The sequence below is a fragment of the Microcaecilia unicolor genome, chromosome 6, assembly GCF_901765095.1.
Source record: "Microcaecilia unicolor chromosome 6, aMicUni1.1, whole genome shotgun sequence".
NCBI classification, from domain to species: Eukaryota; Metazoa; Chordata; class Amphibia; order Gymnophiona; family Siphonopidae; genus Microcaecilia; species Microcaecilia unicolor.
The window spans coordinates 315,442,662-315,468,458 of record NC_044036.1 but is presented as its reverse complement, the minus strand read 5'-3'; the positions used below and the strand labels follow the sequence as shown (position 1 = coordinate 315,468,458).

At 43.7% G+C, this 25,797-nt stretch overlaps 2 long non-coding RNA genes across 2 annotated transcripts; one reads left to right on the top strand and one right to left on the bottom strand.

Annotated features, from left to right (window-relative positions):
- Positions 1-486: 486 nt before the first annotated feature.
- LOC115473347 lies at positions 487-24,753 on the bottom strand. Its single transcript, XR_003942647.1, has 2 exons — positions 24,713-24,753; positions 487-1,012 (listed from the first exon to the last, which is right to left on the bottom strand). It is a non-coding gene; the product is annotated as an uncharacterized LOC115473347 (long non-coding RNA).
- LOC115473346 lies at positions 10,042-23,122 on the top strand. The gene is made up of 3 exons (XR_003942646.1): positions 10,042-10,055; positions 12,968-12,972; positions 23,044-23,122. It is a non-coding gene; the product is annotated as an uncharacterized LOC115473346 (long non-coding RNA).
- Positions 24,754-25,797: the final 1,044 nt, after the last annotated feature.

Here is a 25,797-nt window from a genome sequence, read left to right as displayed (position 1 = left end):
ACAAAAATCCAGGTTTAAGCAGCACATGCGCATGGCCTGAAACTAGGCAGAAGCAGACATCTCTGGCCTGGGTATTTGTTTTCAAAATCTGAAACTCTAGGCAGCTGCCTACAGTATGTTGCTTATGCCTAAATCCAGGCCTGTAGTGGTCCCTTAGCCATTGCACTTTTCAGGCTACCCTCAGTGAATAGATCAAATTAAAAAAAACAGACAGTCCAGTAGACGAGATCCAATCAAATTCCTGAGTAGAAAGCTGTGCCCGACTTGACAACAGCCAGGGGTATGTGAGGGAGTGTAACATTTCTTTACAGCATTGGTGCAAGTTTGCTTTTTATATCTTTTAGAACTGAGAGCCCCTGAGGCAGCCCTTTGTTCGGGTGAAACTTGGCCAAGCTGGGAACAGCTTTCTTCCCCTCTACCTTGGTTGCTACTAAAAGTACCATTGGAATTTCATTGGATTTTGTCTACTGAACTGCCTGGTTTTTTTTTGATCTGCTCTTGATTTTGTGCCAGTCTGGCTCTTGTGGATTGACTGCCTCTGTGTTTCTTGGTACCCTCAGTGAATATACATGAGATATATCTGGAAAACACAACGGAGGCAGCGCTTTGAAATCTATCTCATGCATATTCATCATGGGTATCATGAAAACCTGACTGGATAGGTGCGTCCAAAAGACTGGGTTGGGAACTTGTGTATGTACAAGATTATAACAAGAGTTTGTCCAGTAGATCGAATCTAGCCGGTACTTCTTTTCACGAGGCACATTGTGAAATGTGGGTCAGAAACTGACGCTGAGCCAGTGGATTCTTGTATCTTATTTCTGAGGGTTAGAGTTTGTTTTGTTGCCAGTCAACTTGTTAAACATTCTTTGGTTTCTCTAGTGTTTGGCATGTTGGGCACAGCAGTCAGACAAAGCAGACCCTGTTTCACTGCGTAAACACTGAAGGTCTTGTGCAAGCTCAGGTCTCAAATACCACAGGAGGACCCTGGTTTTCCAAAGTGAAAGCAGGCCTGAAGAATAAACAGATGAAAAACAGAAATTGGCATAATGAGAACAGCCTGGTAACTCCGAAGTCAATGGAATAATTCTTGTTATACAACAGATCTCATTAAAGAGGTTTCCTTTCACAATTTATGTTCTTGTTTATAAACGCTTAGGTTTTTGTGGCAGTCAATAATAATAAAAATAAAATGTATTTGCATTCCGCATTCTCATCCAATTTTAAGGGAGAACAAATCACATCCTACATAATAATTCTCACCACCAACGTTCTAATGTGGGACTGCCTGTGCCCGTGGCTCCTGGAGCTGCTGAGCTAGGCTCCGTAGCCAGGATGACATCACTAACAGCTGACTCTCAGGCAGGGGGAGGAGTAGGGAAACACGCTCCACTCCTCCCCCTGCCTGGGAATCAGTTGTCAGTGCGCCGCTCCCTGCCACTTCGGAGCAAGTGGCAGGGAGCGGCGCATCAAAAAACTACAAGCGCGGCGAGGGGACTTTTCTACATATATGGGAGGGGACTTTTCTACATATATGGTGGTCTTGTCGACTTCTGAGACCATTTTGGACACTTGTTACGAAAAAAATCTCTGAAAACACGAATAAGCAGTTCAAGTGTACGCCGCAATGGTGTCTGCTAAGACTAGGTAACAGGAGAGGTAACAAATGGCAAAGGCGCCTTAAGAGGATGTGCTTAACAGCGGCTAAGAGCGTTATTGCTTTGTACTGGAAAAAGCAAAGGGCTCCATCACAACTGGACTGGATTTTGAAACTCTCCATAGTTGGAGAATTTGAGCAGCTTACGGACAAAAGAGTGGGCATGTACAACCCAGCTTCTGAACTGTGGTCTCGATTTCATCATTTAACCCAAGCAGGACAGTTGGAATAAGGGGGAGGGGGGGGGTGGTTGGGGAGGGAGGGAAGGGAGAAATGTCTGGGATAAAACTGTTCATGTTTCCAATGTTTGTATTGTGATGTTACCTAATAAAATATTTAAACAGTAAAAAAAAAAAAAAAAAAACTACAAGCGCGGCACCACAAAACCCTCCCCCCGGCGCATCACCCAATCCCCCCCCCCCCCTCCGGCACATCAAACACCCCCTCCCCCCCAAGCACATCAAACACTCCCCTCCCACCACCCGAAGCACATCAACACTCCCCCCCCCCCGCGTGCATCAAACCCCATCACCACCCGCAGATGCCAGTAATAACGCTGTCCAGCCGCTGCTGCTTCTCCTGTTGAGCAGCAGCGGCCGCTACAAAAAGAAAAGAAGCAATAAATGTTTTTAAACCCAGCCCAAATCATTCGTAAATGCCCGAGTCTTACAACGCAGTCTCTGCAGCCGCTCCTCCTCTCGCCTCCACGTCACTGCCCCTGGAGTAAGACCCCGGAGGAGGTCAGTACACACACTCTCTCTCAAACATACACACTCCGAGGAAAACCTTGCTAGCGCCCGTTTCATTTGTGTCAGAAACGGGCCTTTTTTACTAGTACACAATAAAATAAAAATTTGCAAAAGTGGACAAAAGATCATACAAAATCATATCATCAAGACTATCAAGAGCAGCATATTCAAAACTTCATACAATTAAATAATATCTTCTATTTTTATTTATTTTTGTTACATTTGTACCCCGCACTTTCCCACTCATGGCAGGCTCAATGTGGCTTACAGGTACTTATTTGTACCTGGGGCAATGGAGGGTTAAGTGACTTGCCAAGAGTCACAAGGAGCTGCCTATGCCGGGAATCGAACTCAGTTCCTCAGAACCAAAGTCCACCACCCTAACCACTAGGCCACTCCTCCACTGTGGACACAGCTGGACACCAAGGAAGTTCCTGAAGAGTAAAGAAGAAAGGAATGATGACCCGTTTATAGCTGGGTTAACAGCTGGGAACGTAGAATATACCCATACACAAATTTTCTATTTTTGTTTTTTAAGTTTTCATTGTCATTAGACAGATTTTTGTAAAAAAAAAAAAGTTTAAAAAGTATTCTTTATTGCAACTTGCTCTGTTTGGAAAAATGTTTTTTTCTTTTCTTGCTCACGCTGTAGTCTAGCTGATTGCCCCTCATATTTAAATAGACAGGCGCAGGTGTATTAAGGTGTCATCAGCTGTGAATGGGCAGGGCAGAAACAAAGGTAGGTGTCAGTGTGCCAGGGACACACCTGGAAACTGTCCAGGGGTGATTCACAATTACTGAGTTTAATGAACTGATTAGCAGCTAACTCCAGGAGAGTGAGTTGAGGGAGGAGAGGTCCTGAGGGAGGCCCCAGCTGCTGTGGTAAAGTGCCCAGTTCAATAGCAGAATTCTTCTGATGGAGAAAGGAGCAATGAGATGAGAAAGGGGAATTGAAGAAAGAGGCAGGGGTGAGTGAAATAATAAAGAAAACTTTAAAAAGAAGAAAAAAGAAAATGGCAAAAATGAAAAGATGATGGAGAAGAGAATGGGGAAGTGAAGAAACAGTATTGGGTGAGTGAAATAATAAAGAAAAGACTTTAAAAAGAAAAAGGCAAAAAAAAAAAGATAAAACAGAAAAGAGACATAAGCAAGGGGCCCGTTTACTAAAGTGTGGTAAGCTTTTGCACTCACCGTGCTTTAACAGCAAAAATTAATGTGCACTGAAATGTGCTTTACCACGTGTTAAGGCCGTTTGCAATTAGCCCGAGAGTATTTAATGGTGTTAAGTGCACATAACTGCAAAAGGCAAATGCCATGTGCACACTTCAGTGTACAGTCCATGCCTCTTCTCTGCCCATAGCCCGCCCAGTTCCTGCCCCCTAATATAGCAAATTAGCATGCATTGTCCTGCAATGAAGATAACAGTTACCGTGCTTCTGCAGTAACAGTGCATGTAACTTACGCATTAAGGGCTAGATTCTATACATGGAGCCTAAAAAACTGGAGTCGGAAAAAAACCCTCACTTAAGCGGTATTCTAGAAACCGCGCCTAAGCTTTGGCACAGTTTATAGAATTAACACTTAAGCAAAGAGGTCGTACGTAAATTTAGGTGCCGTCATTTGTGACAACGAAAATGTGGTGCAAATGCCCACAGTTAAATTTATGCGCAGCACCGTTATTCTATAGTTACTTGCATAACTCAAACCACGCCCCCATCCACCCAGAAATGCCCATGACCCTCCCATTTCCACGACCCCTTTTTCAGGCCATGTAGACATTTTATGCGCGGATCCTGCACCTACATTTACGTGTATAAGTCCCAATTAAATCTAATTAGGGCCAATAATTGCTTGTTAAAAAGCCACTAATTGGCTCATTATTCTATTAAATTGCACACACAAATTGGGAATGCGCCTAAATCTGCGCACGTAATGTTTGGCCACTTTTATAGAATCAGGGGGTAACTGTTTAATGCACTTTAGTAAAAGTGCCCCAGTTGGGGGGGGGCGGATAGGTTTTAGGTTTAGGGGTGGGTAGGAGTATTTAAATTGTTCTGGCCTGGTTGTTGAGTGGGGTTTGAGGTTCCTGTAATGTTGGATATGGGAGTCATCAGATGGGAGTTAGTATGTTAGGTTACAGCATGTTATTAATGGAGGGGGGGGGGGAAGGGAGGACAGGGATTTATATGTTAAAAGATTGATGATGTTATATCACTTTAAATATTTGTAAGTACGCTCTGACCATGTAATTTGTATCACTCAGGTCAATGCTTCTCTGTACATACTTGTCATCAATAAATAGTATTATACCTACTACTATTTATCATTTCTATAGCGCTACAAGGCATACACAGCGCTGTACACCATACACAAAAAGCACAGTCCCTGCTCAAAGAGCTTACAATCTAGATAAGACAGATAAACAGACAGAACAATTAAGGGTAAGGGAACAATAGGTGAGGTTGAAGGACAGGGCAAGTGAGTAGTGGTTAGGAGTCAAAAGCAGTGGTAAAGAGGTGGGCTTTAAGTTTATTTTTGTTACATTTGTACCCCGTGCTTTCCCACTCATGGCAGGCTCAATGTGGCAGGCAATGGAGGGTTAAGTGACTTGCCCAGAGTCACAAGGAGCTGCCTGTGCCGGGAATCGAACTCAGTTCCTCAGGACCAAAGTCCACCACCCTAACCACTAGGCCACTCCTCCACTTCCAAGTTTGGACTTGAAAACGGCTAAAGACGGGGCTAGACGCACAGGCTCGGGAAGTCTATTTATTATACATAGTAAAAGGGCCCAACAGTATCACAGCAGATGACAGCTGATGAAATGTGCGTACGTCTAGTAGCGCTATAGAAATTATTATTAGTAGTAGTACTTTTCCCTCATCTGTCTACTCTGAAGGCATTTCTGGCACCTACCATCCTTTCCATGAGAAAGTATTTCCTGTTGTTGGTTTTCGATCTACCCTCTTGTTCCCAGGTTCTATAGTTTCCCTTCTTTGGGAATGGTTCATTTGTGCAATTAATAATTTGACATATTTAGGTCGAGTCTCATCTCACCTTCCGCTGGATCACCGCTAGCCTCAGTGGATGAAAAACATAAAATAGAAAAGAAAATGGCTACATTTAGTGCGAGAGATGCAAAAACTAATTAAAAAAAAAGAGAGAGAGAGAGAGAGAGAGAGAAATCTAGAGCTGAGATGGCAATAGTTAACTTGAAGATGAATCCTGTGACCACTAGTCTCCACCTACTTTTGCCCTGCCCCCACAGGGCGTCTCATTTATCAAATCCTGACTAACCAAACATTGGACTGGAGTCATCGAAAGGTTATCAAAGCTTTTCACTTCTGGAACTAAGACTCAAGGACAAGTGCAGTGGCATGGGCTCAGAACCGCACCTCTAACTATAAAAGAGGGTGGGTGGTTCTTCCAGTGCAGGGCTGAAGCTGAAAAACTGTGTCTATAGAGGGATGTGCTGGCTAAATGAGCTCTAATTTCATTTACAAATGGTTAACACTGCTTGTCCTATGCAGTGACAAGGACAGCACAGCTCAATGGTTTGAATAGAGACAGAGTTGGTCAATGGAATCCTACACTTTGACTAACCTCTTTGTATGTCTCAGGGGATTTTTAGCGTATTCACTCTTCATCTTCATATCTTTCTAAGCTTACATGCGGCTTTTACCAGGCAGAGGTCATAATATCCAGCAGAACCTAGATCCACCCCGTGCTTTCCATAAAAGCTATCACTATCTCTGGGAATGACCCACATCAGGAGACAGCAGCTTCCCACTCATTAAAAACCAGGGGGCTTGGGAACAACAGAGTCAGGGTAAGCAGAACACAACACAGGTACTATGTTTCTGTATGTTCCTCGTCTTCTTCTTCGTTCCTTTCTTGCATCGCTGCACATTGTGTAACTTCTTCTCAGGCGGTGCCTCCATTGCATTGATTGCTCTCAAGTCAGTTTCAGTCTTCCTTCCTCTTCTTCTTGACCCACCGGCTGGTCTCTATCTTAGTGCCACTTTGAGATGACGATGGTCTCGCATATGTAAAATGTGTCCCGTCAACTGAACTCTGCATTCAGTAACAAGATCCTGTAATCTTCTGGAGTTGCTTGTCCATAGAACCTCATCATTCATGATGTGATCTCAGTAAGTCACACCTAAGATTGTCCTCGGGCATCGCTGGTGAAATACATCCAGTTTCTTTCCTAACTTGGTTGACATCTGCCAGGTTTCACTGGTGTACAATGCAGTTGGCAATTATTTTTATACTGATGGGCTTTATTGATCAATATTACAATTGATGAAATGTTGCAGCCGCCTTTCCAATTCTACAATTCACATCTACCTTGACGTCACCATTGTTTGAAAATATACTGCTGAGATATGTGAACTGTACTACATCCTCAACTGGTTTCTGCCCAGTAATTATTTGTTCCATTTGGGGTGTAATAATTAAGGAGAAGATGGCTGGGCCAATGAATTCCAGCCCATAAAGAAATCTGAGCACACCTTTCTGCTTATTTTCCCCTCTTCAGCGGCATAAAAGCCAACTCTAACCTTCGGGAATGGTTAATGCTTGCCACCAGTAATTATTATCCTATCACTCATTCATTCCATCAAAATAGTCCTGTCACTAAAATATCGGAAAGAACTGGGACCCTTTAAAAATCAAAAGTTCACTTTCTGTGCAGGTTGAAGACAGCAGCAGAATCAAACACAGGCCTCCCTTTATCTGAAAAGAATTTACTGAAGATAAGGGTGGACTTTTGTCGTGTTAGTTGGGTAATTCTAAATTTGGAGAAATTATGTTTTGCAGTGATATTAATTATTCTATGTTGATATCTGATGATGGATTTTATGCTCATGTTTCAGTATGGTTGACTTAGTATGCACTGTTAGGTTGTTGATGATATAACTTGATTAATGTTGCAAATCACTCTGGATCCTTGTAATGCTTGGTCAAAAACGAAACACCGGTGCAAGCACGCTGATATATATATTCTATTTCCGGTTCAAATACTCCCAAACAGCAGCCACTCTATTTCCTTATTAAGACCCCCAGGGATCATTGTTTGCCATCGGAAGATAAACTGCTGCTCTTTCCTTAACAACAAGGCAGACACCTTACCACCCCTGGGTAGCTGAACTTGGGTCAACCCCACAAACAGCAGGTCCTGTTCTGTACGTCTGAGCTGTTCCCAATGTGAGATCAAAGGTGCTTCCCTCTTATGCGTGTGTAAATTGCTTAGATGTTCCGCAATCCTGTGTTTGATCTGAACTGGAAATAGAATATATATCAGCGCACTTGCACCGGCGTTTCAGCTGTGTTTGGTGCTTTGAGGCGAGCAGGTCTCACACCAGGTTAGTCAAGAATATATCAATACATGTTTGAAAATGTTAAATTAGTAACAGGGTGTGAATTGTAGGCATATATACATGACACACGGTTTTTCATTTTAGTTAACGTTCTCCTGATGACGCCTTGAGAGGTGAAACATGCCAGCATGTAGAGAACGAGAGTGAATTTAAGAATGTTCACACTGATTCGCTGAGGAGGAGTGCAATACTGACGGACCGTCAGACTATCAGATTTATGGGAACTAGTGGAAGCGCATAGTTTACACCATTGGAAGATCACATTACAAGATAAGTTTGAATTTTCAACTATTTACCGGAGTGCTGCCTGCATTATTAAAGACTGTCTTAGATACTGAGGTAGGCAGGTGGACTTTAGTACCATGATGGTGTTGCTACAGTGCATTATAGAGGAGATGGATCCTAATACCATAATGCACTCACTCTGAGCATTATATTTAGTGACACTATAATTGTATAATATAACATTGAAGGTTTCTGGGTAGTATCATTTATTAGGACAAGTCAAACCAACGAGAAGAAGGTCGGAGTCTCCCGTAAAAAACACAAGGAACAACAAAGAGAACGGAAGATAGCCAAGATAGAACAGATACAAATCACAAGGAGTAAGAGCACCAAAAGAGTTTTATTAGGACCCTACACGGTCCGTGTTTCAGCCAACAGGCCTTCCTCAGGGGTCTTCAACTGGGAGAGAACCCATTTCACTCTAGAAGCTAGCTGCTTTCTTGCACTCCCAGTCTGTATGTTTCATCCCATGAGAATTCTGGAGGTATATATGTATACATCAATTTGAAGACCCCTGAGGAAGGCCTGTTGGCCGAAACACGGACCGTGTAGGGTCCTAATAAAACTCTTTTGGTACTCTTACTCCTTGTGATTTGTATCTGTTCTATCTTGGCTATCTTCCATTCTCTTTGTTGTTCCTAGTATCATTTATTGACAGAGAAACCGAACGGTTTGGAGCACCCTAGAGAATTTATTTATTCATTAAATTTTAATTGTCAGACCTTCGACCATTCTTCTAATGTTTGGAAATCTCTTCTCATGGTTTCTACTCTCTCCGGAGTATCCACTCTTTTGGTTATTCTTCGTGTCATCCGCAAAACGGCAAACATTTTCCTCTAACCCTTCAGTAATGTCTCTCACAAATATATTAAACAGAATCAGCCCCAGTACTGACCCCTGAGGCACTCCACTACTCACCTGCCTTTCCTCTCAGCGGATTCCATTTACCACCACCCTCTGCCACCTGTCGGTCAGCCAGTTTCTAAGGCAGTTCACCGCTTTGGGTCCTGAGTTCAGCCCTCTCAGCTTATTCAGGAATCTTCTGTGAGGAACCGTATCAAAGGCTTTGCTGAAATCCAAATAGATTACATCTAGAGTATGTCCTTCATCCAGTTCTTTGGTCACCCAGTCAAAGAAAAATCGATCAGATTTGTTTGGCAGGATTTTCCTTTGCTAGAGCCATGTTGCGTCGGATCCTGCAACCCATTGGATTCTAGAAAATTAACTATCTGTTCCTTCAGCAGTCACTTCATTATTTTTCCAGCCACCGATGTGAAGCTTACCAGGCTGTAGTTTTTGTGAAGAGGGACCACATCCACTCATCGCCAATCCCACGGAACCTCTCCCATCTCTAAAAATGTATTAAATAAATCCTTAAGCGGTCCTGCCAAGATCTCTCCGAGTTACCTCAGTATCCTGGGACGTATCCCATCCGGCCCCACAGCTTTATACACTTTCAGATTTTCCAGTTGTTTATAAACACTTTCTTCTGTGAACGACACAATATCCACTCCATTCCCAGATATACCCTCAGCAGCCGACTGTGATCCTTCTCCATGAACACCGAAGAAAAGTATTTGTTTAGCACATTCGCTTTATCCTCATCACTTTCCACGTAGCTATCCTCAGCATTTTTCAGTCTTACCAATTCCATTCCAACCTTTTCTTCTTTCCATAATATATCTGAAAAAAGGTCTCGTCACCTCTCTTTACATTTTGTCATTTTTTCTTCTACCTGCGCTTTCGCTAGCCATATTTCCCTCTTCACGTCTTTTGAGTTTACAACCTACAATCTAAACATTATTAGGTAAAACACACACGCAGAGTCCATCATCAAGTAGGCAAAAGAAAACAAAAAAATACCAAACAGCAAAATCCTTCTTTATCTGTCTGTCCTACCCTTATCCCTTATTTGTCCTGTCTGTGTGTCCTGATTTAGATTGTAAGCTCTTTTGAGCAGGGACTGCCTTTTCTTCATGTTAAATTGTGAAGCGCTGCGTACGACTGGTAGCGCTATAGAAATGATTTGTAGTAGTAGTTTTAATTAAATTCTGTTTTCTATCACAAATCTTATAATATTCAATGAAACTACAACTTACCAGTAATAAGTAATTAAATTGTATAGAAAAAGACAAACATCAAGGAGCCCTTTTATTAAGCCACCATGGGCACTAGCGCATGCCTACCACGTGTCATAAAGCACTGCCGCGGGATGCGCGGAGGCATCATGCAGTGGTGTGCCGATCAGCATATGCTGAAAAATATTTTTTTTATTTTTCAGCATGGGAGGCATGACTATGGGCAGAGAGTAGGCGTGCCCTGAGCTAATCAGACAGCATTGGTTACATTGCCGCGCACTGACTGATTACTGCAGGGTTAGAGCAGAAGCCTTTAGTGCCTACAAAATAGGTGGCGGTAAGGGCTCCCACGGTAATGGCCACATGCTAATTGAGAAATTAGCACGTGGCCATTAAAGAAAAATATACAAACGTGGCCATTTCACTGCTGCCCTAAAAGTGGTCGCAGTGTGCTAACAACAGCCCCAGCCACCTTTTAGCGTGGCTTAGTAAAAGGGCCCCCTTGTTTTCTCAGAGAATGTAAACAATCCCACAACGGTCATCCTCAGTACAAGATTTGTCGGGGAAACCTGTTTCACACATATTTGTAGATTGCAAATCTGAATGAGGTATGAGAGAGACACACACACACCACACAGATAATTGAATAATGTTTAACACACCCTCCAGAATGTGGATTAACTGGTTTACTCAGGTCAGAAACAACGAGCCACAAATTACAAAATTCTCCCACATGATTCTTAACTTTTTTTTTTCTAGGCTGCAACTTTCCTCTCAGCACTCCAGGACTTAATTAAAAGTTGGAATGTCCTCATCTTGTAATATTTTGGTCCAATGTCTCAGATTGAAAGAGATTTTTGGTTTCCACGAATCTTTTTCACCAAATATATCATCTGGAAATCTGTTTGCATCTCATTTCTCTTTTCAGAATATGATAAGTTACTGTTTGACTTCTTGGTCTCAGTTGCATTAAAATTGATCATCTCGCACTGGAAAGACAATTCCCAAGCGAATGTGATGCTTTGGAGGAACTGGATTTTACTATACAAAAAAATACGAGCAGTCGGCCGTAAATTCTATTCCAGGGCATAAAACTGGTCTTCATAAATGGAAATCATTAGACCTTTTTCTCAACTACGGCCCGCTATTAGGATTTGGACTCAGCTTTGTGTACTTCATTGTGTACTTTATTCTGTTACACTATCTTTCTGTTTTGATGTATTAAAAAAAAAACCTAATAAAAATAATAAAAAATAAAAAAAAGTAGGACAAAAGAAATCATACGGACAGCTTGTCGCCATTTTCTCAGCATATAAAGAATGGGACAGGGTAGTATAATAAGATACCCTTACACATTGTAGCCTGAAGAGTGGTCTGAGTTACTCACAATGGGCCACATTCTGTAAATGGCATCTAAAATCTAGATGCGTCCAAAAAAAGGGCTTAGTGTTATTCTATATGAGGTACCTAAAGTTTGGCGCACTGTATAGAATATAGCAAAGGGCCGGGGAACGTGTCTACATTTAGGCATAGCCAGTTACGCCACTGAAAACCTGGTGGAAATGCCTGCACATTCCTCCAAAATCTATAACAAAACGCATAAATTTGACTAATGCCCCCCCCCCCTACATGCCCATACTCCTCCCATGGCTGCGGCCCCTTTTCAGCTACACACTGTAGAATTTACACTTGCCTCTTTTTAGACTATGCCTAAAAAGAAATGCACTTAAAATTTCAAATATTGCCAATTAGTGATGATAATTGTTTGTTATTGGCCAATTACCACTGATTAGTTACTCAATTAAATTTAACGTTCACTACTCACCACGCCTTATGCAGAATCTGGGAGAATGTGGGTATCTTGCAGTCCCATATCATAACTCTCTTGCCTTCTGTCTAAACCACTTAACCCACTGGCTTAGTCAACCGGGGAAAAGCCGTCCTTTTCCTCGGAAGCCTCGTATTGTTGAAAAGGTACTTGGGTGGATGAATACATTTATAGGCCAATGTGGGGGGCAAAATCTCAACAACTAGACAATTATTTAAAGTCTGTAGTGCTTTTATCTAAAGTATTGCACAGTAACACTGACAAGTGAAAATTACAGAGCAATGGAATGTATATTGAGATTAATATCTCAGGTCTTGCAGAAAAAAGAAAAAAGAGTGACATGACTATGTGGAGGGACATTTTCAATACGACGTCTAAATCCGATTTTGGACATTTTGCAGCAGCGAACATGGCCATTTTCAAACCTTGGAAGAAAGATGAGATAAAGGAGATATAACTGAGACATTTAAATGTCTCCACTACATAAATGTACAGGAGGCAGGAAGCTCTGGAGCGAAAGGGAAGAAGATGAAGTAGACGGGGGACAGACTCAAAAGCAATCTAAGGAAATACTTCTTTAAGGAAAGGGTAGTGAATTCGTAAATGACCTCCCAGTGAAGGTGGTGGAGATAAGTACATAAGTACATAAGTAGTGCCATACTGGGAAAGACCAAAGGTCCATCTAGCCCAGCATCCTGTCACCGACAGTGGCCAATCCAGGTCAAGGGCACCTGGCATGCTCCCCAAACGTAAAAACATTCCAGACAAGTTATACCTAAAAATGCGGAATTTTTCCAAGTCCATTTAATAGCGGTCTATGGACTTGTCCTTTAGGAATCTATCTAACCCCTTTTTAAACTCCGTCAAGCTAACCGCCCGTACCACGTTCTCTGGCAACGAATTCCAGAGTCTAATTACACGTTGGGTGAAGAAAAATTTTCTCCGATTCGTTTTAAATTTACCACACTGTAGCTTCAACTCATGCCCTCTAGTCCTAGTATTTTTGGATAGCGTGAACAGTCGCTTCACATCCACCCGATCCATTCCACTCATTATTTTATACACTTCTATCATATCTCCCCTCAGCCGTCTCTTCTCCAAGCTAAAAAGCCCTAGCCTTCTCAGCCTCTCTTCATAGGAAAGTCGTCCCATCCCCACTATCATTTTCGTCGCCCTTCGCTGTACCTTTTCCAATTCTACTATATCTTTTTTGAGATACGGAGACCAGTACTGAACACAATACTCCAGGTGCGGTCGCACCATGGAGCGATACAACGGCATTATAACATCCGCACACCTGGACTCCATACCCTTCCTAATAACACCCAACATTCTATTCGCTTTCCTAGCCGCAGCAGCACACTGAGCTGAGCAGCACACTGAGATGAGGGACTGTATCTGAATTCAAGAAAACTTGGGACAGGCATTTGGGATCTCTTAGGCCAGCGGTTCCCAAACCTTGTCCTGGAGGTACCCCAACCAGTCAGGTTTTCAGGATACCCACAATGAATATTTTATATTTAAACAATTTTTATTGAACATGCAATAAAACATTACAGCCATATTCTGTAACAAGTTGTTCATTTATCACTACAGCAACTCATATTCATACAAACAGGGATATATTCTGGTCAAGCTAATAGGAACTCCATACTACTACTACTACTACTTAACATTTCTAAAGCACTACTAGAGTTACGCAGCGCTGTACAATTTAACATAGAGGGACGGTCCCTGCTCAAAGAGCTTACAATCTAAGAGACAAATGAATGGTCAGTCCGATAGGGGCGGTCAAAATGGGGCAGTCTGGATTTACTGAACGGTAAGAGTTAGGTGCCGAATGCAGCATTGAAGAGGTGGGTTTTAAGCAAAGACTTGAAGATGGGCAGGGAGGGGGCTTGGCGTAAGGGCTCAGGAAGGTTGTTCCAAGCATAGGATGAGGCGAGGCAGAATGAGCGGAGCCTGGAGTTGGCGGTGGTGGAGAAGGGTACAGAGAGGAGGGATTTGTCCTGTGAACGGAGGTTACGGGCGGGAACGTAAGGGGAGATGAGGGTAGATTATCAAGCCAACAAATGCCTATCCCGGAGAAGGTCTGGATCCTTAGACCCTCCCCCTACGATATCAAAGAGCCCCATAATTTAAACAGTACTTATTGAACTGGATATTATTCTTTACCTTTACAAACAGACATCATTCTTTATCCCTAAAGATTCCTTCTCCTCATTGATTCCCTATCTAACCCCCCCCCCTTCCCTCCCTCCTCCCCCCTCCCGTTCCTCCGCTCATGTCTGATTATTATGTAAACATCGTCCAACTATCACAGCGCATTCAGAACTAAACTTCTCCCCCTATGGGTCAAAGAATCTATGTATGTACCCCAAAGTTTTAAAAAAGTGGAGGAGTGGCCTAGTGGTTAGGGTGGTGAACTTTGGTCCTGAGGAACTGAGTTCAATTCCCGGCACAGGCAGCTCCTTGTGACTCTGGGCAAGTCACTTAACCCTCCATTGCCCCATGTAAGCTGCATTGAGCCTGCCATGAGTGGGAAAGCGCAGGGTACAAATGTAACAAAAATAAAATAGATACTATTGGAGATTCTACATGGAATGTTGCTATTCCACTAGCAACGTTCCATGTAGAAGGCTGCGCAGGCTTCTGTTTCTGTGCAGGACGTCAGACTCACAGAAGCAGAAGCCTGCGCGGCCACATTGGTGATCTGCAAGGGCCGACTTCTACATGGAATGTTGCTAGTGGAATAGCAACATTCCTTGTAGTCACTTAACCCTCCATTGCCTGCTGCATTGAGCCTGCCATGAGTGGGAAAGCGCGGGTTACAAATGTAACAAAAAAAAAAATTCTCAAGCCCACGTTTAGCTTTTTTTGCCTCCCACATCATCAGCTGGTGAATTAAATTCCGCCAATGCCAATATTCTGGTCCAGTGTCAGTTGTCCAATATTGTAGAATACATTTCTTTGCTAACAAAGTAAGTTTACGAAATAGTGGTGCACCCCCGGGTGCTACCCCTCCAACCGCTCCCGAGTAGTTCAGCAACAACTGTTGGGGAGTATCCACTATCTGACGACCTAATATTTTTGACAGATAAGTAGTTACGTTCCCCCAGTAAGTCTTAATTTTCCTACAACTCCAAAAACCATGATAAAAAGAATTTTCTGCGCTCCCACACCGCTGACATGTCGAAGTCTGAAGCCCCCCAAACTTCGCTAATTGAGCCTGGGACACGTAGGCACGATGTATAAAGCGAAAGGCACATTCTCTGTACTGGGCTCCACTGATTATCTTTGAGATCCCCTTCAACTGACAATGAATATTTTAAAAACATGTTTGTTTTACTACACATGTGTAAGTATTTGGCGGTTTTGCGAGGAATTGGTTACCGAAGACGCGTCTGTTTGAGACGCGGTTTTTAAATCCTTTTCATAGCATCCAAAGTTTTGTTTGAGATTTTATCTTCTTTTGACCCCTGAAGTAGGTGCACGAGCGCCGAAACACGTCTCGTGTTGGGTCTTGTGAATCAAGGACTCCCAACTCCTGCAGGCTGGTTTTTGTGTTTGTTTGCATTTTTGGACCCTCTCTTTTTGCCTTTCAGAATGAATAAGGCACAAAAAGGTGCTCTAAATCAGTGTTTCCCAAGTCCGGTCCTGGAGTAACCTTTGCCAGTCAGGTTTTCAGGGTATCCACAATGAATATGCATGAAAGAGATTTGCATATAATGGATGCAGTGTATGCAAATCAAGTTCGTGCATATTCATTGTGGATATTCTGACAACCTGACTTACAAGGGGTACTCCGGGACTGGACTTGGGAAACACTGCCCTAAATGATCAGATGATCACTGCAGGGAATCAGGGATGACCTCCCTTACTCCCAGTGGTCACTGACCCCCTCCCACCCCTCAAAAATGGGAATAAAAATGGTGCTCTCCAGCCTCTATGACATCCTCAGATGTTATAGCCAGGTCCATTGGAACAGCATGCAGGTCCTCGAAGTAGTGTAGTGGTGGGTGCAGTGCACTGTAGACAGGTGGATCCAGGCCCATACCTCCCCCTACCTGTTACACTTGTGGTGGAAACTGTGAGTCCTACAAACTCACCAGAAACCTACTGTACTCACATATAGGTGCCCCCTTCACCCATAAGGGCTACTGTAGTGGTGTACAGTTGGGGGCAGACAAGATAAGGGAGCAACGATGAGATGTGTACGTGGGAGCATTTATATGAAGTCCACAGCAGTGGCCCATAGGGTACCCCACTGCTCTCCTGGGATGTCTAGGGGACCAGTCTGCTAAAAATGCTGGTCCCTCCTACATACCAATGGCTTGATTTTCTACGTTTTGCACTTGTACAATTTTTTTTTTTCAGAAAATGGCCTGAAAAGATAAACGCACAGAACACAAAACCTTGCTATAAATGGTATTTTTTGAAAAAAAAAATAGATGTTTGCTTTTTTTGAAAATGGTTACATTTGTTATTCAGATTTGAGATGTTTAGATGACATATTGAAGATGCTCCTCAAGTAATTATGCACTTTGAAAATGAGCACCTAAGTCAAACACAGGCAGTGGAGGAGTGGCCTAGTGGTTAGGGTGGTGGACTTTGGTCCTAAGGAACTGAGTTCAATTCCCACTTCAGGCACAGGCAGCTCCTTGTGACTCTGGGCAAGTCACTTAACCCTCCATTGCCCCATGTAAGCCGCATTGAGCCTGCCATGAGTGGGAAAGCGCGGGGTACAAATGTAACAAAAAAAAAATGTACAATTACAGAGGTAAAACTATTTAAATAGTGTTCAAATAATCACAGCTCTTTATGTCTGCGTAGGAATTTGCTTCCCATCTTAGCATAGTTGCTCGACAGGAATCCTCTACATTAAAATGTACATCTCTGACTCCTGGTGCAGCCTGATGGGCGAAACATGGCCATGTTGGCTCTTTTAATCTGATAACACTACTTTGTTTTAATAAACTGTATGTTCTTATACTTTTAGTGCTGTTCCTCCTTTTTTGGTTTGCTTCGCATAGCACCCGCCTCTCTCTTTTTACTTAACAGAAATTAATTAATAGAAGCTCTGATCAGCATGGTCTGGTGAGTATAGCTATGCGCGGCGATACTAGCCAAATTATTCAATACATCACCATAGAGCTTTCTTGGCTCTGTTAGTCCACATTTTGGCCTTACTCCTAATTCTTCTTCCTATCAAACCTAATCAACCTTTTTTTTTTCTTTTGGCATAAAAGGTGTGGAACCTTTCATCACATTCATTCCTTTGTTCCTAACCAGCCCCAGTTGTTTGTGTTTCTTTCATGCGCTACATGTGTGTGTCTGTGCCGATACTTGTACAGGGTTATGAAGAGCTTCTGCGCACCAGTTTAGTGACGGCAGTGAGTAAGTAGGGGATTTCAGAACTTTCAAAATGCTACGTCTAGTCTGGCTCAAAATACAAATCTGAATGAAAAATGGGAATCCTAAGGACTTTGTTTTAATTGGCAACCATCGTCCCTAAAGATGCTGTAAGCATTTTTCTAGCACAGCTGCACTAAGGAGAATTTAACAGTGAGAGATTCTCCATAACCTCCTCAGAGCTCATAGCATTTGTCTCTGTCAATCTGCACTGTTTTGGAGAGGACCAAAGCATCAGTAGGGAGGACCCTGTTCTTGTAACTAAAAACTCAAGCCAACTTTGGATTTAGGCATAGCAAGGTAGGCAACTGCCTCCAGGAAGACCAAATCTTGATAGGTGCTGGAATGTTGCTGCCACCACCATGTCTCCATCTGGGCCCGAAATTTGTCCTCCAATAAGAAACACTCAGATGCTGAAAGGTCCAGAGATGCCCCACCCCCTCCATGGGCTTCCTGTTTCCATGGAAATCTACGGGAGGGGTCCCTTGCAGAGGGCTGGCTGTACTATGGAGGACAAACTAGAGACCCAGAGGTAAAGGGGGAAACACTGGAAGACAGGATCATCTGGGCAGAGGTGATGGGAGGAAATCTTCCTCCCACCCCAATATCTCTGTACGCCTACAGTTTAAATCCAGCCCTGCAAACAGCATTAGAAAAAGAGAAACGCAGATCCAGCAGAGTACATGAAAATCACAGGCAACAAGTTTAAGAGAGAGTCTGATTACTGGAGAAACTTACACTGGTTAATACTCACAGGAAACCTGAAAATCAAGTTTTAAATAGAACCTGTGCATATATATGAGCAGAAATGAGATGCATGATTGAGATAACTCTACAAATCACTGTCATATTTGACTAAACATAGGAAGCAGCTTATTATCTATTTTCCCATCCAACAGCTTGTACAGGTCTGTGATCTCTCAGCCTCCCCCCATGACATCTAGCCAGTGCTTGGTTGCACTACGGCAGTCAGTGCTACAGTAGCTTCCAACAGAAGATGAAAATGGAGATGATGCTTTACAGAGTTTATCCCACCCTGGTCTACGGTTGGCCAGCCACAACAACTACTACTACTACTACTACTTAACATTTCTAAAGCGCTACTAGGGTTACGCAGCGCTGTACAATTTAACATAGAAGGACAGTCCCTGCTCAAAGAGCTTACAATCTAAAGGACACGTAAACAGTCAGTCTGATAGGGGCAGTCAAATTGGGGCAGTCTAGACTACCTGAAAGGTAAGAGTTAGGTGCCGAAAGCAGCATTGAAGAGGTGGGCTTTAAGCAAAGACTTGAAGATGGGCAGGGAGGGGGCTTGGCGTAAGGGCTCAGGAAGTTTGTTCCAAGCATAGGGTGAGGCAAGGCAGAATGAGCGGAGCTTGGAGTTGGCGGTGGTGGAGAAGGGTACTGAGAGGAGGGATTTGTCCTGTGAACGGAGGTTTCGGGCAGGAACGTAAGGGGAAATGAGGGTAGAGAGGTAGTGAGGGGCAGCAGACTGAGTGCATTTGTAGGTAAGAAGGAGAAGCTTGAACTGAACAGTAGTTCCTTGTGCTGCCTTTCCCTCGGAGCTATAAACACTAGCTCTGCAAAACGTCCCATCTCACTTGGCTTCAGCAATGGATACTGGAGAAAAATAATTCTATTGGAACAAAGTCCAACTGTCTATTTCTAGACAATAAAAACCAAACACAACTTTGGAAGATGCTTCAGCTGGATATGATAGATGCTCAGGGCAGTCAGTGGACATAATATAATAACATACATAGAGGCATATTTTCAAAGCACTTTGGGAGGCTAAGTTCCATAGGTTTCTATGGAACTTTGGGAGGCTAAGTGCTTTGAAAATGAGCCTATTAGTAACATAGCAGATAAGATGACAGAAGATAAAGACCTGTACGGTCCATCTTGTCTGCCGAGTAGATAAACTCATTACAAAAAGGTATGAGGTGATACAACATATGTATACCTGAACTTGATTTGTTCGTGCTATTTTCAGGGCATAGACCGTAGATGCTGCCCAGCCCTCTCCTTGTTCTAAAACTTCTGAAGTTGTCATTGAAGCCCTTGAAAAGCTCCAGTCCTGCCCAGCCCATCCATAACTATCCAGGCCACAGTCAGAGCACAGAAGTCTGCCTAGCGCTGGCTTTGCTTCCCGATTACCAGCGTTGCCATCTAGTTTCCATTGAGCTTCTTTGGATCGAATCCTTCTAATCAGGTTTCCTGTGTGTTTATCCCAAGCACTTTTTAAATTCTGTTATGGTTTTTATCTCCACCACCTGCCGTTGGAAGGCATTCCAAGTATCCACCACCCTTTTGGTGAAAAAATACTTCTTGACATTATTCCCGAGACGGCCCCCCTTCCACCTCAATTCATGTCCTACCACCTTCCCATTTCTGGAAGAGGTTTGTTTGCAGATTAATACCTTTCAAATATTTGAACATCTGTATCGTATCACCCCTGCTTCTCCTTTCCTCCAGCGTCTACATGTTCAGGTCATCAAATGGTGCCCCAGGCAACGGTAACCTTCAGTGCTAGACTTGTGGGGGACTATTCCAGTTTATAAGAACCTCAGGGGAGGCAGAGAGATGCGGGACTGCATGCAGAGACTTTGCAGGGCCTTATTTGTATAAGTAAGGATGAAAAAGCAGGGAAGAAAAGTGTGATCATGTGCAAAAAAACACAGTTGCTCAATAGTAGGGCTGGCCCTGCATAGCTGACTGTAAAATTATCTTGAATTCCATTCTGAAGTAAATTTAGCCTTAATCAACTTTGACCTGTATCCTCTAGTGCTACTTTCCCCAGCTACTTTGATTAACCTCTTGCATACATTTATGTAGGATTCTCTTAAAATTCTGATGCAGTTTCATCAAGCCCTATGACCTTTGATATTACTGAGAAACAGTGGCGTGGGAAGGGGTGGGGCGGTCCGCCCCGGGTGCACGCCACTGGGTGGGTGTAGGCTCGCTGGTTCCCTGCTCTTTCTGCCCCGGAACAGGTTACTTCCTGTTCCGGGGCAGAGAAAGCAGGGAAGCAGCAGAGCCGACGCAGCTCTCAGTGACGTGCACTGGGGGCGGATCGGCCCTCCCGCCTGCCCTCCGCTGTAAGGTAAGGGTGCATTTCGGGGGGGGGGGGGGTACGCCATGCCCTGCACCCGGGGGGGGGGGGGGGGGAGTGCGCAGTGGCGACCCGTCCCGGGTGTCAGGCACCCTCGCTATGGCACTGCTGAGAAAGCTTCAATGTGTTTTCTGTTTATGGCAACATACAGATTAAGCTGATGCTTGTTTTGTCTATTTTTACTCTGTATTCACAGATGAATACGGTATGTGCGAGTGTGATTGAAAGAGCATGTACCTCTGAAAGCAAACCATCAAAAGAAAACACCTATACGCATCTATGAGGCCCTTTTACTAAAGCTCTGCATACACTAATGGATACTAGCAGGCATCCAAAAGTATGAAATAGGATGTGCAGCATTTCGAGTGCACTAATGTCCATTACCACACGCTAAGCTTTAGTAAAAGGGCCACCATGAAACTAAAAAATGCAACATCATTTCTGTAGTAAATTTTAAACGAATCGGAGGAAACTTTTCTTCACTCAACGCGTAGTTAGACTCTGGAATTCGTTGCCAGAAAATGTGGTTAAGGAGGTTGACTTAGCGGACTTTAAAAAAGGGTTGGACGGCTTCCTGGAGGAAAAGGCAATAGAATGTTATTGAATAGACGTGGGAATAATCCACTATTTCTGGGATGGGCGGGACAAATTGTTTGTTCTTTTGGCTGCTGTCAGAGACAGGGTGCTGGGCTCGGTGGACCCTTGGTCTGTCCCTGGTGATGCTTATGTAGATAGTGCACACATGCTAAAGAGCCATCATAAACGTTACAATGATCCTATTAAATAAGGTTTCTCATATTTTCAAATTTAAAAAAATGCAGGGTCTACCCAGAAAAGGCGCAAGCAATTCTTGTTGTTAAAACTTGCCGTTCTCCAGCTTGGAGGAGTATTTTATTGAAGGTTTCCTATCATACAACACAATTCATTTAAATACGTTTTCATGGACCCTTCACATTTGTCATTATTCATAGCCTCTAAAAGATCTGAAGGAGTCTAATTTAATATTCTCTGTCCTCTACTAGGTGCTGATTATTCTTGGTAATTTTTCTTTGATCCTCTTGAATTTTGAACTCTTGGAACCTTATTATAGTGGCCTTGAGTGTTAGAAATTATGTTTATTATATTATATTCCTTGAGAAATGCTGAAATATAACAACACTTTGCTGGATCAAGTGTATAACCTTGAAATATGTTATAAAAAAGCAAAAATAAAGATTAAAAAAAATGAAGGGTCTGCAAACCCTCATGTGCTAATAGGTCAATTGTATTAAAACAATTGTGCTGCAAATGCAAAGTAAGAAAAGTATCAAAAATAAAGATTAAAAAAAAACGCAAGCCATAATTAATTATCAATACAGCACATAAGTTTGTAAACATTCATAATTTTTTTGTCTGCAACAAAAACATAAGATACCAACATCATAAGCTAATATTCATTGTTATGTCATCACAATGGCACAATGCAACAAAGACCTGTGAGACAGAATACAACACTCCAAACACCTATAACTGGAAAAAGAAGCAAGGAGTTAGCATCGTGGCTCAGGCTGTAGAGTTGCAGCCTGGAGGGGATCTAGGTTTGGATTCCACCTGCATAGGACCTGGGCATGCCAGAGATGTGGTGTGCTCAGTCTATGGGAACAAGGAGCGACAACTTGCCCCTACAAGATATATACTAATTGATCAATACTCAAATACCTTGGTCAGTGGCTTATTCAAATGTCAGCTGTAGTGTTTAAAACTATTCCATATATCAGGCTCCAATATCTAGATAGATTGCAGCACGGAATATGCATGGCCAGCAGAGAGTGCCACTGGTTCTAAAGATAGTGGCAGTATTCAGCCTAAATCAGGGGTTCTCAACAACCTAGCCCAGGGGTAGGCAACTCCGGTCCTTCCACAATGAATATGCAGGAGATAAATTTGCAAACACTTCTTCCATTGTATGCAAATCTATCTCATGTATATTCATGGTGGATAGCCTGAAAACTTGACTGGATAGATGGACTGGGTTGAGAACCCCTGGCCTAAGTTAATCCACATAGCTGTGCGAATAGAAGCTGAATATTGCCTACTATCTGTAGAGTTGGTGGAATGTTCGTGCGCAGTCCTGGAGCTATCCAGCTAGTGCTTGGACACTGCAAGAATTTTCACTGCTACTATACAGATTGTGCTGTGAAAATTGGAGGCTAGGGTTCTTATTTGGAAAAGTGCTTTTGAATATCAGGCCCTAAAACAGGGGTTCTCAACCCAGCCAGTCAGATTTTTGGGATACCTACAATGAATATGCATGAGATAGTTTGCATACAATGGAAGGAAGAAGAGCATGCAAATTTATCTCATGCTTATTTATTGTGGATATCCTGAAAACCTGACTAGCTAGGTGTGTCTCAAGGACTGGGTTGAGAACCCCTGCCCTAAAAGGGCTACCACATTTTGTGTCTATAGCAGCGCTTCCCAATCCCGAGGGCACCCCAGCCAGTCAGGTTTTCAGGATATCTACAATGAATATGCATGAGACAGATCTGCATGCTGTGGAGAGAGTATGCATGTTCATCGTGGATATCCTGAAGGCCTGACTGGCTGGAGTGCCCCCAGGAGCAGGTTTGGGAAACATTGGTCTACAGAAAATTGCTTGGTCCAGAGCAGTACTGAGGGAATTTCTCTACCTTGGGGCATGCCAGGGGCGCCGAGAGGGGGGGCAGGGGGGACAAAATTCCCCAGGCCTCCAAGGGGGACCCGGCGCCGTAGTCCCACCCGCCCTCCGTCGTCGACCGTCTGCCACCGGGCCGGGCCCCCTGCATTGAAATCATAGCACCTCTCACCTCCGTGTGAAAGCACTGCAGGCAGCAGGGCAGCAGATCACCTCCCTTCGGGCCTCCTTCCCTCCCTATGTTCCGCCCTCACGGAAGTTACATCATACGAGGGCGGGACACAGGGAGGGAAGGAGGCCCGAAGGGAAACGATCTGCTGCCCTGCTGCCTGTAGCACTTTCACACGGTGGTGAGAGGCGCTATGATTTCAATGCAGGGGGCCCGGCCCAGTGGCGGACAGGAGGGGAGTGGCAACCTCGGGGGGGGGGGGGGAGTGGCAACCTCAGAGGGCAGCAGGGGTGGGGCCAGCCTTGCCTCGGGCCCGCTCCAGTCCTAGCCAGACAGATTTTCTGGATACCCACAATGAATATGCATGAGATAGATTTTCTCTCATGCATATTCATTTGTGGGTATCCTGAAAACCTGACTGGCTAGGTGTGTCCTGAGGACTTGGTTGAAAATCCCTGCTCTATGCTCTTAAGCCATCTAGGATTAGTAAGAAAGCCTTAGCAAGCATGACTTGGGAAAGGGCATGGGATTTGATATAACGTCATTCTGTGTTTATAATTAAAGCAGATTACATATTACATACAGGTACTTCTTCTGTACCTAGGGCAATGGAGGGTTTACAGACTATTTTTCTGGTTCTTGGGCCACTGCACTGGGCTACTCCTCCACCTATAATGAATGAGTCTTGCTTTCACTGGGACTATTATTACCTCAGAAAATCTTCAGATCCTGCCTAAAACCCCATTTGTTCCAGGCTGATTTTAAGTCTTGAACCTATCTTTTATTGATTTTTTTTAACCATCTCTCTTAAAAGTCGTGTTTGGGTGTCTTCACATGGAACAGAAAATCGTATGTACTCTACTGTTATTAGGGTTTGGGGATATATAGTAGCACTAGAGAAATTAAGTATTTGCGAGTAGTAGGGAAATGTAAAAAAAAAAAAAACCAAGGACCAGATGCAAAAGAAATACATCTTCCTCTCAAGGAAGCTGGAATGTGATTGTGAAAAAGATACCAGAGTAGGCCCGCCTGGCCCTGTGAAAATAACACTCTTTGATTCTATCTGTCCTTTGACCTCCAGTTTCCGAATCAAGACTTGCTCGGCCCGAAAGTTACACAATATCGTAGCTGTCAGAGCTCCAGATTTATCAGATACGTTTACCGAGCGCTAAGAAAGCGGACAATACAATCTGATCACATGAACCGACGTATCCTGGAAACCGGATCACGGGCACAAACGTGCGATCAATAAGGCACATTCTAACGTGGTGACTTATCGCCAGAGGACCATTTTTCACAAGTGTGTCGTCGTGGCAGCCTCTAGCGTGCACACAGGAAAGTGGCAAAAATCAGAACCTAGTTTGAGCCTCCCCTCCAGGCCCTTCTCTCACCTGCCGGGAGGATCTCTCGCCGGGTTAAATCTGCTTCCAAGCTCTGCAAACTTTGAGGAAGTGCGACGAGCCCCTCCCCCACCTGGCAGAGGCCTTCCAAGGTGCAGCCGAAGGGAGGGGGGCAGAGCCAGGTTAGGAGGACACTTTATTTGTTGCTCGACACCTGGAGTTAGCCCCCCACCTGCATGGATTTCAGATAGATGAAAAGTCCAGAGTTCGCTTTCTCTATCCTAACGTTTTCCTGCATCAGCCAGAGCTTTCATTTCGCATGGCCTGCAGCTATAGAACATAGTAACATAGTAGATGACGGCAGAAAAAGACATGCACGGTCCATCCAGTTTGCCCAGCAAGATAACTCATATGTGCTACTTTTGTGTATACCTTACCTTGATTTGTATTTGTCATTTTCAGGGCACAGACCGTATAAGTCTGCCCAGCACTATCCCCACCTCCCAACCACCAGCCCCGCCTCCCGCCACTGGCCGGCTACCTCTTATGTGGTTAAGTACAATATTCAGCACTTAACTGCATAAGCGACACCACATGATAGGATTGCCTTTTATGTGATCCGATTTGACCCGCTAAACTTATGCAGTTAAATGCTGGATATCAGCACTTAAATGCATACGTGCCAAATCTGCCCCCCCCCCCCCCGGGCGGCCCCCAAAATAGCTGGCTTTGAGTTTAACAGTTTATAGTGAAATTCCGTGGTATTAACTGGTTAAGTGCCACAGAATATCAGTGGATAGCTCTACATAAGCAATTTAACCAGCCGTGAGCCACTTCTGGCCGGCTAAATTGCTTTCAGTATCCCCCCCCCCCCCCCCAATATTTTTTATTAAATCTTTATTTATGAACCTTTACATAATATCATAGCAACAGAGCCAGATGAATAATATCTCAAAATTAGATTGATCATCAAACAGTGTTACAGATCCATATATACCCCCTCTAACACCCTCACCCTCCCCCACCCCAAACTAAAACATAGTCTCCTAATATTTCATCCACTCAACACTGTAGAGGGTCCAGATCCAGCCCGGCCCCAATATTTGTAACATTCCAGGCCAAGAATTTCATTATGT